We start from the raw sequence: 14,634 nt of genomic DNA, 5'->3' as shown, positions 1-14,634 counted from the left end.
ACAAGATTTTTGACAGTTAAGGCAATATAACCTCCTTGGAGCGTGATAAATCCCTCTTAGAACGGAATGTGAAGAAAACATTTTCTACACCGGCCAACTCCTACACTTCCTTTTCTTGTAGAGTAAGTATGTAGCGAAACCCGATCTTGGGGTCTAAGAAGTTAGAGCTCAATTGAATCTCACAAGTAGAAAACGACTCGCTCTGGGTAAACAGACACGGTATTTATTGCTGAATTAGTTTCTGACCTGCTATTACGCTAAAACATTTTAAAAATCGCTCTGAATTACATATATTTTAAGAGGAGCGGGCTCACATTCGTTTTCTGGAAGTCGTGGGGCACAAATGGTAGTGTCTTCGGGAGGTAATAAAAGGCAAACGCTGTTGTTTTGGGCAAGATGTTTCGGATTTAGGTCCGAAGCCTCCACAGACTACGCCTAGCAATCCCTCAGTTTCGGTTCCGCCCAAGGCGTGTGAGCTGTATCCATAGAGACCGGGAAGCTTCCCGAGCCGGGCGGCCCCGCCTCTTCCGCTGCACACGCTCCCGCCTCCGGAGGCAGGGAAGCTAAAGGACTTCCGTGTCCCCGGGCTCTCGGCGCCGCCGGATCGTGTTGCGGACCACCCCCCGTGGCTCCCAAGCCTTTCCAGGCCGGGGAGCGGCCTGGCGGGGCGCTTCCGGCTTGGGCCAGCGCGGCTGCGCACGAGGAGCGCTCTCATTGGCCAGAGCCGCCTCTTGCGATTCGCGTCACGGCGGCGGCGGTGTGAGGACCCTCCCGGACGCTGGGTCGCGGCGGCGGCAGCGGGCGGCCCCACAGCTGGTTTGGGGTCCCGGCGGCCGCGGTTCCGAGGCACCCGAGACGCGTGGCGAGGCGGCGGCGAGCTCTGGTGAGTTTCTCGAGTGGGAGCACGGGCCAGGCCGGCGGGGCCGAGGGTTGAGGGCGGGTGTCCCGGCGGCGCGGCGGGCGGGGAGCGCGCTCCTCCATCCCCTGCTCTGTCCGCCCGACCCCCGGGCCGGCGCCCCTCGGGGCCGGGTTTCCTCTGCCCCGGGCCTCTCAGCCCCGGCTCCCTTCCGGTACTCCCAGCCCTGGGTCCCCTCAGTCCCGAGTCCCTTCAGCTCCGGGTCCCCGGCTTCCTTCCATCCCGGGTCCTCTCAGCCCCGGCTCCTTTCGGCCCCAGCTCCCTTTGGTACCGGCGCCCCCAGCCCCGGGTCCCTCGGCCCCGGCTTCCTTCGGCCCCGGGTCCGCCCTCCGCCCCGAGTCCCCCCGGCCCCAGCGCCCCTCCGCGTCTCCGCTGGCCGCACTCCTGGGTGGGCTCCGCTTGGGCCCCCGTCCGGCCCCTGCGGCGGGGAGACCCCTCACCGGTGCTTGCCCGCGCGCAGGCGGCCGGGGGGACCGCGTTCTGGGCCTGGTGTCCCGGGCGTCGGGCTGCCGTGTGTCGGTGTCGCCCCTTGAGGCTGCTGCTCACCGGCTTCGGTGGGTCTGGGCGTCGGTGCGAGAGCTCGCCTTGGGCACCGCTGGCTCTGGGTCTTGTTTACTGTCTGCTCTGGGCTTTGACAACTTGGCGAGGTCGCTCAGCAGAAAGCTTGAGCGGTCCCGCTGCGGTTGCATCGGGCACGCTGGCTGCGTTGCAGGGGGTTGGCGTCTTTTCAGCAGAGTGGTCTTCTAACGTCTTTAGGTTTAGCCTCTGGACGTCGCAGCCTTCGTAGCTCTTCCCAGAACAGTCCTTCTTCCCTCCTCCAGAGAAACCATTGAAAAGTCAAAGAAATCTGTCGTAACATTTCAAACCACGTTCCACGTGAAATGTTAAGAATAGTTTCCTTCAACCCAAAGCTTTATTTTTGGGGCGGAGATCAGAAACTTGGTCAGTTTTGAAGTTTGAAGTGTCCTATCAAAGGCCACTTGCATGTCTCATCTTAACCACCCTCTGACTCCAATTCCGTTAGAATTTCATAGATTTTTCATTCCTGAGTTTTTCATTTCTAACGTTTATTTCATAGAAATTTCACTTCTAATGCTGTTAGATGTCCATAGATGTTTTCATGTCCTTTCACAAATTTGTCGGTGCCGATTGTGATTATCCAAGACTAAAATCCTTTCCTCAGTAGTCGGGACTTCCACGCCTGTGGTGGCCGCTGCTTGGTGAATTATTATGAAATTTGAAGAAATTTCAAGTTGATTTAAATATGAAAGACATCCTTCTTTTAGTTTCTGTTTGCGATTGCCTACCCACTAGTTTATGTTCCTATCTAGACTTTAGGCTCCTTAGCAAGTTTCCTCTTACTGGGGCACTAAGGATGAGAGGAGGATTTCCAGAGCCTAAATGAGAGAGTTTGTGTTTTTCTGTCCGTACATTCCCATATATTAATAAGTGAATAGGGATTTTTTCCCCATCAATAATGTCAGTTTAGCTCATGCACTTTCTTTGTTGTAAATTATATTTTGTTTTCCAAAATGAAAACAATTTTGTTTCCTTCTTTATATCAGGAGTTGGCAAACTTGACTGCTTGTGGGCAGTGTCCTGCCAGCTTCCTGTTTTTGTAAATTAAATTGTCAGTGGGACATAGCCGTATGCGTTCATTTAGGTATTGTCTGGTTGCTTTTGTGGTTCAGCAGTGGAGTTGAATAGTTGGGACAGAGACCCTTATGGCCTGTAAAGGGTAAAATATTTACTATGTGGCCTTCAATAGAAAAAGTTTGCCGACTCCTACTTTATTTCATTAAAAATGATGCATATTCAATGTGGAAAATTAAAATGACTCAGTAAAGTATAAAGGAGAAAGTAAATATTATCCAGAATCACAGCACTTAGAGGGGTTTGTTTTTATGATTATCCTTATAGAATCTATTAGTGATTGTTTTCATATAAATGGGCTTATATTGCTAAGTGTTTATTTGTAATCTGTTAAAAACTCAGATTATTTTTATTTGGCTGTTGAATACATTGTATTCTCTGGATTGTAGATCTCACTAGAAAGGGCTTGATGAGCCAAGTTTTCCTGATTTGTCTTACCAGTCAAGATTTAAAGAAACTGAGGTGCAGTGGATGCTTGGTGGCGGTGGAGGACACTACTTATTGAGCACTTACTATGGACTAGGTAGTTTTCCAATGCTTAACATGGAGTAAGTCACTTAATACCTGCGGCAGCTTTGTGTGGGTACAAAAACTATTATCCCTAGTTCCAGATGAGGAAACTGAGGCACAGAGAGATTAACTACCCAAGTTTGTCAGCTAGTTAATGGTGGAGCTGGGGTTTGAATCCATGCAGTCTGGTTTCAGGACCCAGGCTCTCCATGTGCTGCAGAGCCTCTTAGAGTATTGCTCAGTGTAGAAAGTTTTTAGACAGTCCAGAAATAATGTAATGTGAAAATTCTTCCTTGTGCTCTTCACTCTCTGTAGAGAACCACTGTTAATAAGTTTGATATAGAGCTTTCCCGCTCTCTTTGTCTGCATATGCAAATGTTTATTTGCAAATCTGTCTACACATGTAGGTTTTTAAAAAATTAATAGACTTTATTAGAGCAGTTTTAGATTTACATAACTTTGTGTGGATAGTAAAGAAAGTTCTCATATTATCCACCCTCCATTTTCCCTTGTTGATAACACCTTGCATTAACATGCTGTATTTGTTACAATTGATAAACCAATATTGCTACATTGTTAATTAAAATCTACATATTAGGGCTCATTTTTCCTGTTGCAGAGTTTTTAAAATGGGATCAAACCAACCATTGTTCAGCAGTGTGCTTTTTTGGGTGATTTTCAAAATATAGTGCTTCTGGACTTTTGAATGCAAATAAGCAGTCTTTATTCACTAACATTCAGATTAATGACACAAATTTAGCCTTTTCCTTGGAGTGGAAAACTTGCCTGGAAGTTACTTCGTTTTCTCTTTTTCAAAAGTTAATCTTGTAGCACCAGCTGCTTTTCTATGAAGAAAAACTTATTATTATTATTATTTTTTTCTTCTGCGGTACGCGGGCCTCTCACAGTTGTGGCCTCTCCCGTTGCGAAGCACAGGCTCCGGACTCGCAGGCTCAGCGGCCATGGCTCACGGGCCCAGCCGCTCCGCGGCATGTGGGATCTTCCCAGACCGGGGCGCAAACCCGTGTCCCCTGCATCGGCAGGCGGACTCTCAACCACTGCGCCACCAGAGAAGCCCAGAAAAACTTATGTTTTGATGGGACATTCTGGCTCCTCTCTGAAGCCGTTCAGCTTCTCGGAGACTTCTTGCTGTTTTTCATCGGAAGAGTGGTGCACATCGACCCACCTTAGCATCAGCTTACTCCTCCCTGAGCCTGGCATTTCCCCACCCATCTTGATCGTTCTCAGCATTCTCTTGCTCAGCTTCCAGAACTTGTGCTCCCGGAATGTAGTCTTTAGCATCTAATTCTCCATGTTCTTGTACCCTTGATTTTATTGAGGTCTCTGTCGTCTTACCCTGGGATTCCTTCTGCGATATCTGAGGCTTCAGTCTTTGGAAGAACTGAGTCAGAGTCCTAGGAGACATCATCACATTCTTTCTTTGTGTTTCATTATTCTGGGCAAGGTTTTGAGGAAGTTTTTTAGTCATTGAGCTGTTCTCTCTTTCAGAGCTTTGTTTCCTACTGTCATGACTTCCCCAGAGTTCTTGTCATAACAGAATGGGTGGCATGGTCATGAGCAACACCGGAATGCGCTCTGCGACTGCCGGGCGCTGAGAAGTGTATACAGCAGACCGAAGGATCTCGTTACTTCTCCTTGGTGCTGCTGCAGAAACCTGTGCACAAAGAGGTAGAAAAAGCGTGCGAATCCCTGCCAACCTGGAGGTAAGGCCCAGGGGCACTAACTTCACTTCACGGGTCTCCTTGAAACTCTTCAGCTGCTTTAGTGGTTTTCGTGCACATTCTTGGGGCTCATGAATCTAACAGATAGCTGAAAAGTTAAACACTTCGAACTTTTTTCTTCTTTTGTTTCTGAAGTACGTTGGTAACCTTCTTTCCTTGTGTTTAGAGCCTCTCCCCCAAGGCATGCGGCATTAGCATTCTGGGTCGTTGTCCTCTTCCTCTTGTTCATCTTGCCCTTGTTAGAATGTCAAGGCAGCGACCTTAGAGAACCACACAGTTGCGGGACTTCCCTGGCGGCCCAGTGGTTAAGACTTCGCGGTTCCGATGCAGAGTGAGAGAATTCGATCCCTGGTTGGGGAATAAGATCCCACGTGCTGCACGGCACAGCCAAAAGATTACAAAAAAAGAGACAGAAGCATACGGTTGTGATAACATTGACGGTCTTGGCGTCATTTCAGATGCTTCTTCTGTAGTTTAGGGATCACTTCCAAAGGTATCTTGGGCGCAGTTGTGTTGCTGCCCCTAGCATGTGCATGTGTAATTCTGCACTACTATATTCACCTTATTCTTGTTTTTGCACTTTTATTCTCTTCAGTCACAGAATGAGTGTACAGAGTCGTAGAAACTTACATGGCAGCGTCGAGGTTCAAAGAAGATCTCTGGCAACCTTGATGGATAGGTGAGGTATTCAGGAAGATCAGACTATTGCAAAATGTTATTGGAAGGCCTGCATTCAAGACAGTGTCGCTGTAGGAGGGCAGATCTTTCCGTTCTTGAGGAAAGTTATCTAGATGTTCTGGGTGGCAGAACATCTGTGCCATAAACATCACCAGCTTTGCCAGTTCTTTGCTGGGTTTATTTGGTTGCAACTTGAAAATCTCCCACGCTGGGTTTGTAGTGAATATTCTGCTGTGGACTCCTCAGTGTAGGCCAGAGGGGCTACTTTATTATTCCTGTACCTGCTTGCAGGTTGCTGGGCAGCTGGACAAGTTGGCTGCAGACTGGCTCTCCTTGAGCAGTTCTCAGAAGAGCTACACCACTGACACCAGCCAACCCTTCTCAGGCTGTGGCTTGGAATCTTGCTTCCAGGTGTGACCGGAAGTAGCACTTGGGAGCTTGGCACGTGGCGCCATCTTGGCTCATAGTCGTGTGCGTTAAAAACCGACACTCATGATGGCTTTCCAGGTCAATCCGTTTGTGTCTACTCTGTTCTTTAAATCGTTTCTTAGTATTTTGTTGAATATGTGCACCATAATTTAACAGTGTTCCTATTGCTGGATGTTTAGATTGTTTAAATTTATTGTATATTATGCGTATGCATTGTATGTACAGTTGTTGCGTGCTGATGGCTCTTTAGAGTAGCTCTCTAAGAGTCTAGTTACTGGGTTGAAGGAAATGCATGTTTTACTTTTTGATGTGTATTGCCAGACTGCCATCCAGAAAAGTCACAGCAGTGTTAACTCTTGACCAGAAATGTGGCCAAGGTCTAGCTTCTCCATGCCATTTCCAACTTTTTTTTCAGTCTGTATCTGATTGGCAGTTAAACATGTCTTGCAATGATGTATTCTGTCTCATTGGGAGATGTGTTTTGTTTTGATAGCATTCTTCTGAAGTTGACTTAGAATTACTTTAGGCAAAACCTACACTCTGTAGTTGTCCCTTCTAATGCTCACCCCCTGGATGGAGCTGCTCGCCCGTTTAGACCCCCTACCTAGTCCTGGGGGCAGCGTGACTTTGCCGTCCCTGTTAGAAGAATCTGGACGACTGCCCAGTAGACTACACATTTCTTGAAGATGAGGAGCATGTAACTTTATTCATATCTGTTGTAATCCTGGTGGTGAGTAAATGTTACATTCTTTTCAAAACCTAAATTGGATTGTGTTGTTTTGGGCTTACTGCTGAGTGAAGTGCTTTAACTTTGTTAAAAATAATCTTTTCAGAGTCTTTGTGAATTGTCATCTTGGTGTATATTCTCTCTGTTATCTCTTTTTAAAAAAAGATTTTTTTGATGTGGACCGTTTTTAAAGTCCTTATTGAATTTGTTGCAATATTGCTTCTGTTTTATGTTTTGGTTTTTTTGGCTGCGAGGCATGTGGGAATCTTAGCTCGCTGACCAGGGATCGAACCCGCATCCCCTGCATTGGGAGGCAAAATGTTAGCCACTGGACTGCCGGAGAAGTCCCCCTGTATTATCCTTTATTTCTAAAATGAGATAGATAAGAGTGATTGACATCCTAGGCCCTGTTCGTAAGGAAATAATTAACCAAACCTATTTAATAAGAACATTTGGTATTCAGTTTTGGAAGTTAAGGAATGGATTAATTAGGGGATTTGTTTCATGTAACCCATGGTTTTGAATTTTCTGTATTGGGGTATACCATGTGTTAGAGGGAATGTGTGCTGCCTGAATGGTATGCTTGGCTTCAATAGACATTGTGAGGCTCCAGACAGAAGGAGAAGGGAAGCCAAACTCGGAAAACTGCCAGAATATCTTTAGGCATGGGCAAAATACCTGTGGGAAAGGACACTTCAGGTTTTTAAAAAGGCGGCCACATGCACACAAAAAAACCTGCAGAACTTTCTTTATATATGACTTGTAATGTTACATATTCTTATTGGACTTAGGAATTTTCCACAATGTCCATGCACAGGAAAACAAAGCATACAAAGCAAAATGGTCTTGAAGAGAAAGAAATAATTAGCTTATTAAATTTTGACCAACTTCACGTTTTCTTTTGTATACATTTTTTTTTTTTTTTTTTTTTTTTGAGGTACGCGGGCCTCTCACTGTCGTGGCCTCTCCCGTTGCGGAGCACAGGCTCCGGACGCGCAGGCTCAGCGGCCATGGCTCACGGGCCCAGCCGCTCCGCGGCATGTGGGATCTTCCCAGACCGGGGCACGAACCCGTGTCCCCTGCATTGGCAGACGGACGCTCAACCACTGCACCACCAGGGAAGCCCTACATTTTTTTGTTAGTATATTAGCTAATTATTTTTCACTGGTAGCATATTGACTTTAATCCTGTATGTCCTGAAATTTTAGTGTCGTGAACATGTATGCATAGTTGTATTTGCATACCCATTCCTTTGGTCCAGGAAGAAGCAATGATGGTGAAAACTCCTTAGCGTGGTGGAACAGAAAGTTTATTTTTATTTTCTTGGAATTTATTTACATTTTATTTCACTGCAGAATTTCTGTAACTTAAAAGAGCCAGAAATATAATAATTATATATATATAAAAGAAAAATGAGGAAAAGGAGAAGGCATATATTCTTTTCCCAAGTGGCAGCATAATTCAGTGACTAAGAATAAAATTTGGATTTGAATTTTCTTGGCAGCCGAGATGAAAATGGAAATATGGTAAAATATATAGCACTGAACTGGAAGGAGGAACAAAACCAATTTTCCAGGGATAAATCTTCGCTTGATGGATTTTAAGGAACTATTTAAATTGAGTGTTACATAAAGCTTTATTTTATTTATTTATTTACTTTTGGCCAGAGGCCCTTGTTAAAAAAAGGTGATGATGATGCGTTAACGTTTCAAGCCAATGAAAGAAATTGTCTATGGAGCAGTTGGTTTGAATTTAGGCTGCAGATGTGTGCTTTCGTTGGCTAATACATATACTATTTTTTTTCTTAACGTATTTCAAACATACGGGAGAATACAGAGACCAAGATAATTAACCTTCACACATCTACCATACAGTTATATCAGATCTCAGCGTTTTCCCACACTTACCTGTTTGTTTTTTTTTAAAGAAAAGCCTTTCACATGCAGTTGAAGCACCTTCTTGGGTTACATTTCACTTTCTTCCCAGAAGTAATGATATCTTGAATTTGGTGTTTCTAATACCTGTTTTTATATAATTACTACATAGGAGTATATTCATAAATCAATATTATGTTTTGGGTATTTTCAAACTTTATATAAGCAATATTCTACCTACTCTGTAACTTGTTTTTCATGAAACAAGTTTTTTTAGACCCATGAAATTGCTGATATTTTTACCATTTTTGACCTACAAAAACGGTAGTTTCATGTGGTTCATCCTAGTTATAGTCATTACTTTTATCTGCTGTATAGTTGTATTATTATACGAATACAACCAGTTTAAATTTATTTTCGTGTTGATAGGTATTTAGGTTGTTTCCATTTTTCCTGTTTTAAAAACAATGCTGCATTGAACATTCCTGGTTAGAAATCCTTGTGCACGTATTTAAGATCTTTGGCAAGTTTTTCAAACTGCATGTTGGGAACCATTAATCGGTTATGAAATCACTTTAGGAATTAAAATAGTTCAGAGAAATATCAGGTTGTTTTGCAGTAAGGATTAAATGTTTTGTGAAATGTGTGTGTGTGTGTATGTGTGTGTGTCTGTGTGTGTGTCTGTGTATGGCTACTCAGTTTGAAATGAAGTTCTCTGGTGTAAATTACCCAGAAGTGGAATTACTGGGTTTGAGATTATGGAGATTATGGGAATTTAAAGTTCTATCAGATATTGCCAAATTGCTTTTCAGAATTGAGTCACTTTGTGTTTTTTTAGCATGAGAATATGAGAATTGCTCTATCTAAATCCTTATAGATCCATGACATTGTCAGATTTATTACATGTTTACAAATCAGATGAGTGTGAAATGATATTATCTTAAAATATTTCTTGATTAATTATGAGATTGAGCATGTTGAAATGTTGAGTGACTATTCAGATTTCTATTTCTTAGCTGTCTGTCCCTGTCTCTGCCCCCCAGTTGGGTTGTCCTTTTAAAATTGCTTTTAGGAGTTTATTGCATATCCTGGTTATGTCTGTGAAATGAATTGTAGGTATTTTCTAGTCTGTGTGGCTTATCTGTTAACTTTTTATATCGTTTGTTGAATAGAAAGGATTGTCAAATCTATCATCATTTTTCTTATTGGTTTGTGTGCTTGGTGCCTTATTTAAGAAATCTATTCCATACTCCAAGGTCATTTAGGTCTCTGCATTTCCTTCTAAAAGTTTTAGAAATTTGGTATTTTATATTTAGCTCTTGATCTTGCCTGAAAAAAAAATTTTTTTTGTATATGATGTGAGTCAGGGATCTAATTTTTTTATATGCATAGCCAGTTACCACAGCACTGTTTAACACTGTGTTTTTAAATTTGAATTGTAAATCTTTTGAGCAGTTTCTGGGTCAACACAGTAACAGCCTTTTTGTCTTTCATCAGGTTGCTCAAATGTTCAAGTTTGTGACTTCTGGGCCAAAGTAATTGATTGGTGGATTACTTGATCCAGAAACAGAACCTAGAGGAGTAGATAAATACAGCACATTTTGTAGATCTCATCCAAATGTCATTTCTCTCAACCACTTTTTATTTTACTTCATTTATTTATTTTTAAAATAAATTTATTTACTTTTGGCTGCTTTGGTTCTCTGTTGCTGTGCGTGGCTTTCTCTAGTTGCGGCAAGCAGGGGCTGTTCTTCCTTGCGGGACGCGGGCTTCTCATTGCGGTGGCTTCTCTTGTGGAGCACAGGGTCTAAGTGTGTGGGCTTCAGTAGTTGTGGCGTGCAGGCTCAGTAGTTGTGACACACGGGCTTAGTTGCTCTGTGGCATGTGGGATCTTCCTGGACCAGGGCTCGAACCCATGTCCCCTGCTTTGGCAGGGGGATTTTTTTTTTTTTTTTTGAAGGAGGTGGATTCTTAACCACTGTGCCACCAGGAAAGCCCTCAACCACATTTTAAGTAGAAGCTAGGTTTCAGACAGTTTGAGGGTAAACTTTTTTTAAAAATAAATTTGTTTATTTGGCTGCGTTGGGTCTTTAAAAAAAATTTTTTTTTAAAGAAGATTTTATTTATTTATTTATTTTTGGGTGCATTGGGTCTTCGTTGCTGCGCATGGGCTTCTCATTGCAGTGGCTTCTCTTGTTGCGGACGGAGCACAGGCTCTAGGTGCATGGGCTTCAGTAGTTGTTGCGCACGGGCTTAGTTGCTCTGTGGCATGTGGGGTCTTTCCGGACCAGGGCTCGAACTCGTGTCCCCTGCATCGGCAGGCAGATTCTTAACCACTGTGCCACCAGGGAAGTCCGAGACTTTCAGTTTTGATTTTAGAATTATACATGTAAATTTGAATCTTTCTGAAATGTCTGATAGAAATCGCTACAAATCACTTAATTTAAGAATGAAGGGGCTTCCCTGGTGGCGCAGTGGTTGAGAGTCCGCCTGCCGATGCAGGGGACACGGGTTCCTGCCCCGGTCTGGGAGGATCCCACATGCGGCTGAGCGGCTAGGCCCGTGAGCCATGCCCGCTGAGCCCGCGCGTCTGGAGCCTGTGCTCCGCAACGGGAGAGGCCACAACAGTGAGAGATCCGCGTACCGCAAAAAAAAAAAAAAAAGAATGAAAACTATTTTTGTTTCCACTTATAAAGGGTTTTTAGTCTGAGAAGAGTTGCTTTGAGGTCTGCAGATAGTTACATATTCTAGGTTTTTTTTCCCCATTCCTTGTCTTTTACATGTGTAGTTGAAAGAAGACCTTGTGGGTTAGTGGAATTTAGTGATACTGGGAAAGGTTGTAGACACAAGTTTTATTTGTAGATTTCTGATTGTGATATTGAGAAAGATAACTAATCACTTCTTGGTTTCTCCATCTGCAGCATTGTAGAAACAAAAACCAAACAAGAACCTTATGCTGTGGAGGGTGTTGTGCAGGATGAGACAGGGCCCTGAGTGATTGTCATCTGCTTACGGAGGCAGGTCTTTACCAAAGTAGGGTTTTTGATTTTGCCTGAAACATTGACTGTGCACATCACATATTTTACCTGGACAGATTTTATTTGTGAAATAGTTGGAACAAGAGTGGGGTTGTATGGTATTATAGTGCGGATGATTTATGAAAGGAAGTCTTTGCATAGTTTACATAGTTTGGTTTAGTGTAGATATGACAGTTTATATATCATGGGCTTGCCAGGATTTCTCTGACTATAACGTTCAGGACTGTTGTTCCTATCATGTATGTTTGCATTTTTGTGTGCTGTTCTTTGTTTTAGAAACTCAGGAATACTTATAGATCTTGGGAAATGGAAAGAACCATTGTAACATGGCTATAAGAGTTGTATCAAATCCTTTTTTCTTTAATTAATTAATTTATTTTTGGCTACATTGGGTCTTTGTTGTTGCGCGCGGGCTTTCTCTGGTTGCGGCGAGCGGGAGCTACTCTTCGTTGTGGTGCCGGGCTTCTCCTTGAGGTGGCTTCTGTTGTTGTGGAGCAGGGGCTCTAGGCGCGCGGGCTTCAGTAATTGTGGTGCGAGGGCTCAGTAGTTGTGGCACATGGGCTTAGTTGCTCCATGGCATATGGGATCTTCCCGGACCAAGGCTTGAACCCGTGTCCCCTGTATTGGCAGGCGGATTCTTAACCACTGTGCCACCAGGTCCTCGAATCCTTTTTATAAAGGTGTTTTTTATCCGTGACCATGACCAGTGGCTTTAATGGACTATTTGTGCCTTTAATGAAGCCCTGTAAGATGGTAAGGTATGGTCTTTGGAGTTAGATACAGATTTGAATTCACAGTCTCCAGTTAAGTTTGTGTTATTGATGACTTATTTGATCTCCTTTAGTGTCAGTTTCTTCATCTGTAAAATGGGACCCCATATCATAAGGATTGCTGGAGGATTAAATGAGATGATGGGTGAAAGTCCAACTACTTAGCCTGGTTCAAAGTTGGCTCCGGTAAGTGTTAAGCAGCAATTCATCTCCCTTCTAAGAGATAACATCATGACCATGACCAGGAAAAATGGAACCACTTACCTTTGTGGGAGGCAGTGTTGTATAATGGAGAGGGCCTAATCTGGATAGTTCTTGCTTCTCTATTTTGTAGCTTCTATAACCTTGAATAGTCTTACCCTCAGTCCTCTTGTTTGTAAACAAAGATTATACTATCTGTAACAGGCAGGGTTTTAAAGTTAAATGAGAGTATGTATAAAAGCTCACTTTATCTGGCACTTGGTAACCTCTAAATTAGCCTCTAAACTTTTATAGTGATAGGTAGTAATACTGTGTGTCTGAAGTAGGTCTCAAGACTGAGAGAGGTAGGCCTTCACTGGCTTTGCTACTTCACGGCATAGGATTTGCCTGATTTCTTCTCAGGAAAGTTGGTCAGTGGGGTTGGGCAGTAAGTTAGAAGAGGTTCCTTGTGATTGTACTTAAAAGTTGCCCTACTTCGTGCTAGGAAAGAAAGTAGTGTAAATGATACAGAGTGTTGCCTGTCTTTAGAGCTTCAAAATAATCTTTAAAAAATAAGCTGCATTTGATTTGAAACGTTTCTTTGTGCTTACATCAGTTAAGATTTTATGAACATGAAAACTGGTAGTGCCTGTCTTAAAAATCTACGTGTTGCTCCTTCTCAGTTATCAACTGTATCATTTTTGGAAGAGCTGTATCAGTTAGTAACATATGTTGGGAACTTTTCCCATTTTATCAGTTATTCTTTTCCCAGTCATCAGGTTTTCTTATTGACATTTTTCTACTCAGAAATGTTCTGAGTGTTTGGGAAGAATTCCAATTTTAACCAATCATTTTATTGCTTCTGGTATGTGGCAAGGCTCCATGATCCTCCCCATTTCTTTTTTTTTTTTTTTAAATAAATTTGTTTAATTAATTTATTTTTGGCTGCATTGGGTCTTCGTTGCTGCGTACGGGCTTTCTCTAGCTGCGGCGAGCGGGGGCTGCTCTTTGTTGCAGTACGCGGGCTTCTCATTACGGTGGCTTCTCTTGTTGCAGAGCGTGGGCTCTAGGCGCGCGGGCTTCAGTAGTGGCACGCAGGCTCAGTAGTTGTGGCTCGTGGGCTCTAGAGCGCAGGCTCAGTAGTTGTGGCCACAGGCTTAGTTGCTCCGCAGCATGTGGGATCTTCCCAGACCAGGGCTCGAACCCGTGTCCCCTGCATTGGCAGGCAGATTCTCAACCACTGCACCACCAGGGAAGCCCTCCTCCCCATTTCTTGATTGTTTCTTAATATTTTCAACATCGCTGTAAAGTACAGTGTACTGTCAGTGTTAACTCCTGGTTTTGTCACTTAAGGGCTATCACGCATTTATTTGAGAACAGCTTATGGTTCATGCTAACATAGAAGGTTGGGGATAAGAGCATTAAGTTGGGTGTTAGATTGATTAGATAGATTACATTGCCACTTATTACTGTAGTTATCTCAGGCATGTTATTTATAACCTCTCTGGGCGTTTTGTCATTTCCAAAATGGAGGAAATAATTGTACCTATCCTCCAGGATTGTTGCAAGGATTTAAAGAGATAATCCATGGGAAATGTTCTTTGCATGTAGTTAACGCTCACTGCATGTTAGCTGTTCCTGTCATTCCCCCTCCTCCTCCTCATCATACAGCAAAGATTTTTAAGCTCCTTTGCATTCCAGACCAAGCTTGGTGTTGTGGATACAAAAATGGATTCCAAAAAAGGCTCCTTGACCTTGAGAAGTTTTGCATTGCAGGAGGGGAAGACAGGCACGTAAACAAAAAAATGCAATAAATTCTGATAAGTACTATAATAGAAACATTAGTAAATGAGAAGAATAAAGGAGTTAGTGTCAGGAGCCTGGGGACGTCAGGGAAATTAGTTTCTGCCTATGAACTTATTCTTGAAGTGTGGGTAGTAATTCCCCACTTATTCATTCAGCAGATGTTTAGTGAATACACCTACTGTGTGCCAGAAGCTATTTTAGGTACTGGGGATATAGGTGTAAAGAAGATATATTGGGTTGGCCAAAAGGTTCATTCTTTTTTTCCGTAAGGTGGCTCTAATAGCACTTAGTTGTCTTCAACTTCATTCGAA

The 14,634-nt window shown here is 43.3% G+C and overlaps 1 protein-coding gene across 6 annotated transcripts in view; it reads left to right on the top strand.

Moving 5' to 3' along the window:
* The first annotated feature begins 632 nt into the window (after positions 1 to 632).
* The window catches only part of ADIPOR2 (adiponectin receptor 2), a 50,607-nt gene continuing 36,605 nt past the window's right edge, over positions 633 to 14,634 (top strand). Inside the window, exons 1-2 of one of the 6 annotated variants that reach the window (XM_082850746.1) lie at positions 633 to 883; positions 4,638 to 4,803. The gene's annotated coding sequence lies outside the window, so the exon portion shown is untranslated. The other 5 variants (XM_082850745.1, XM_082850748.1, XM_082850747.1 and 2 more) reach the window with 5 other exon arrangements.

Source organism: Leucopleurus acutus, assembly GCF_964270905.1.
Source record: "Leucopleurus acutus genome assembly, chromosome: 11".
Taxonomy (NCBI): Eukaryota; Metazoa; Chordata; class Mammalia; order Artiodactyla; family Delphinidae; genus Leucopleurus; species Leucopleurus acutus.
Note: the sequence above shows the minus strand (reverse complement) of the source record. Positions and strands in the feature narration are given on the sequence as shown.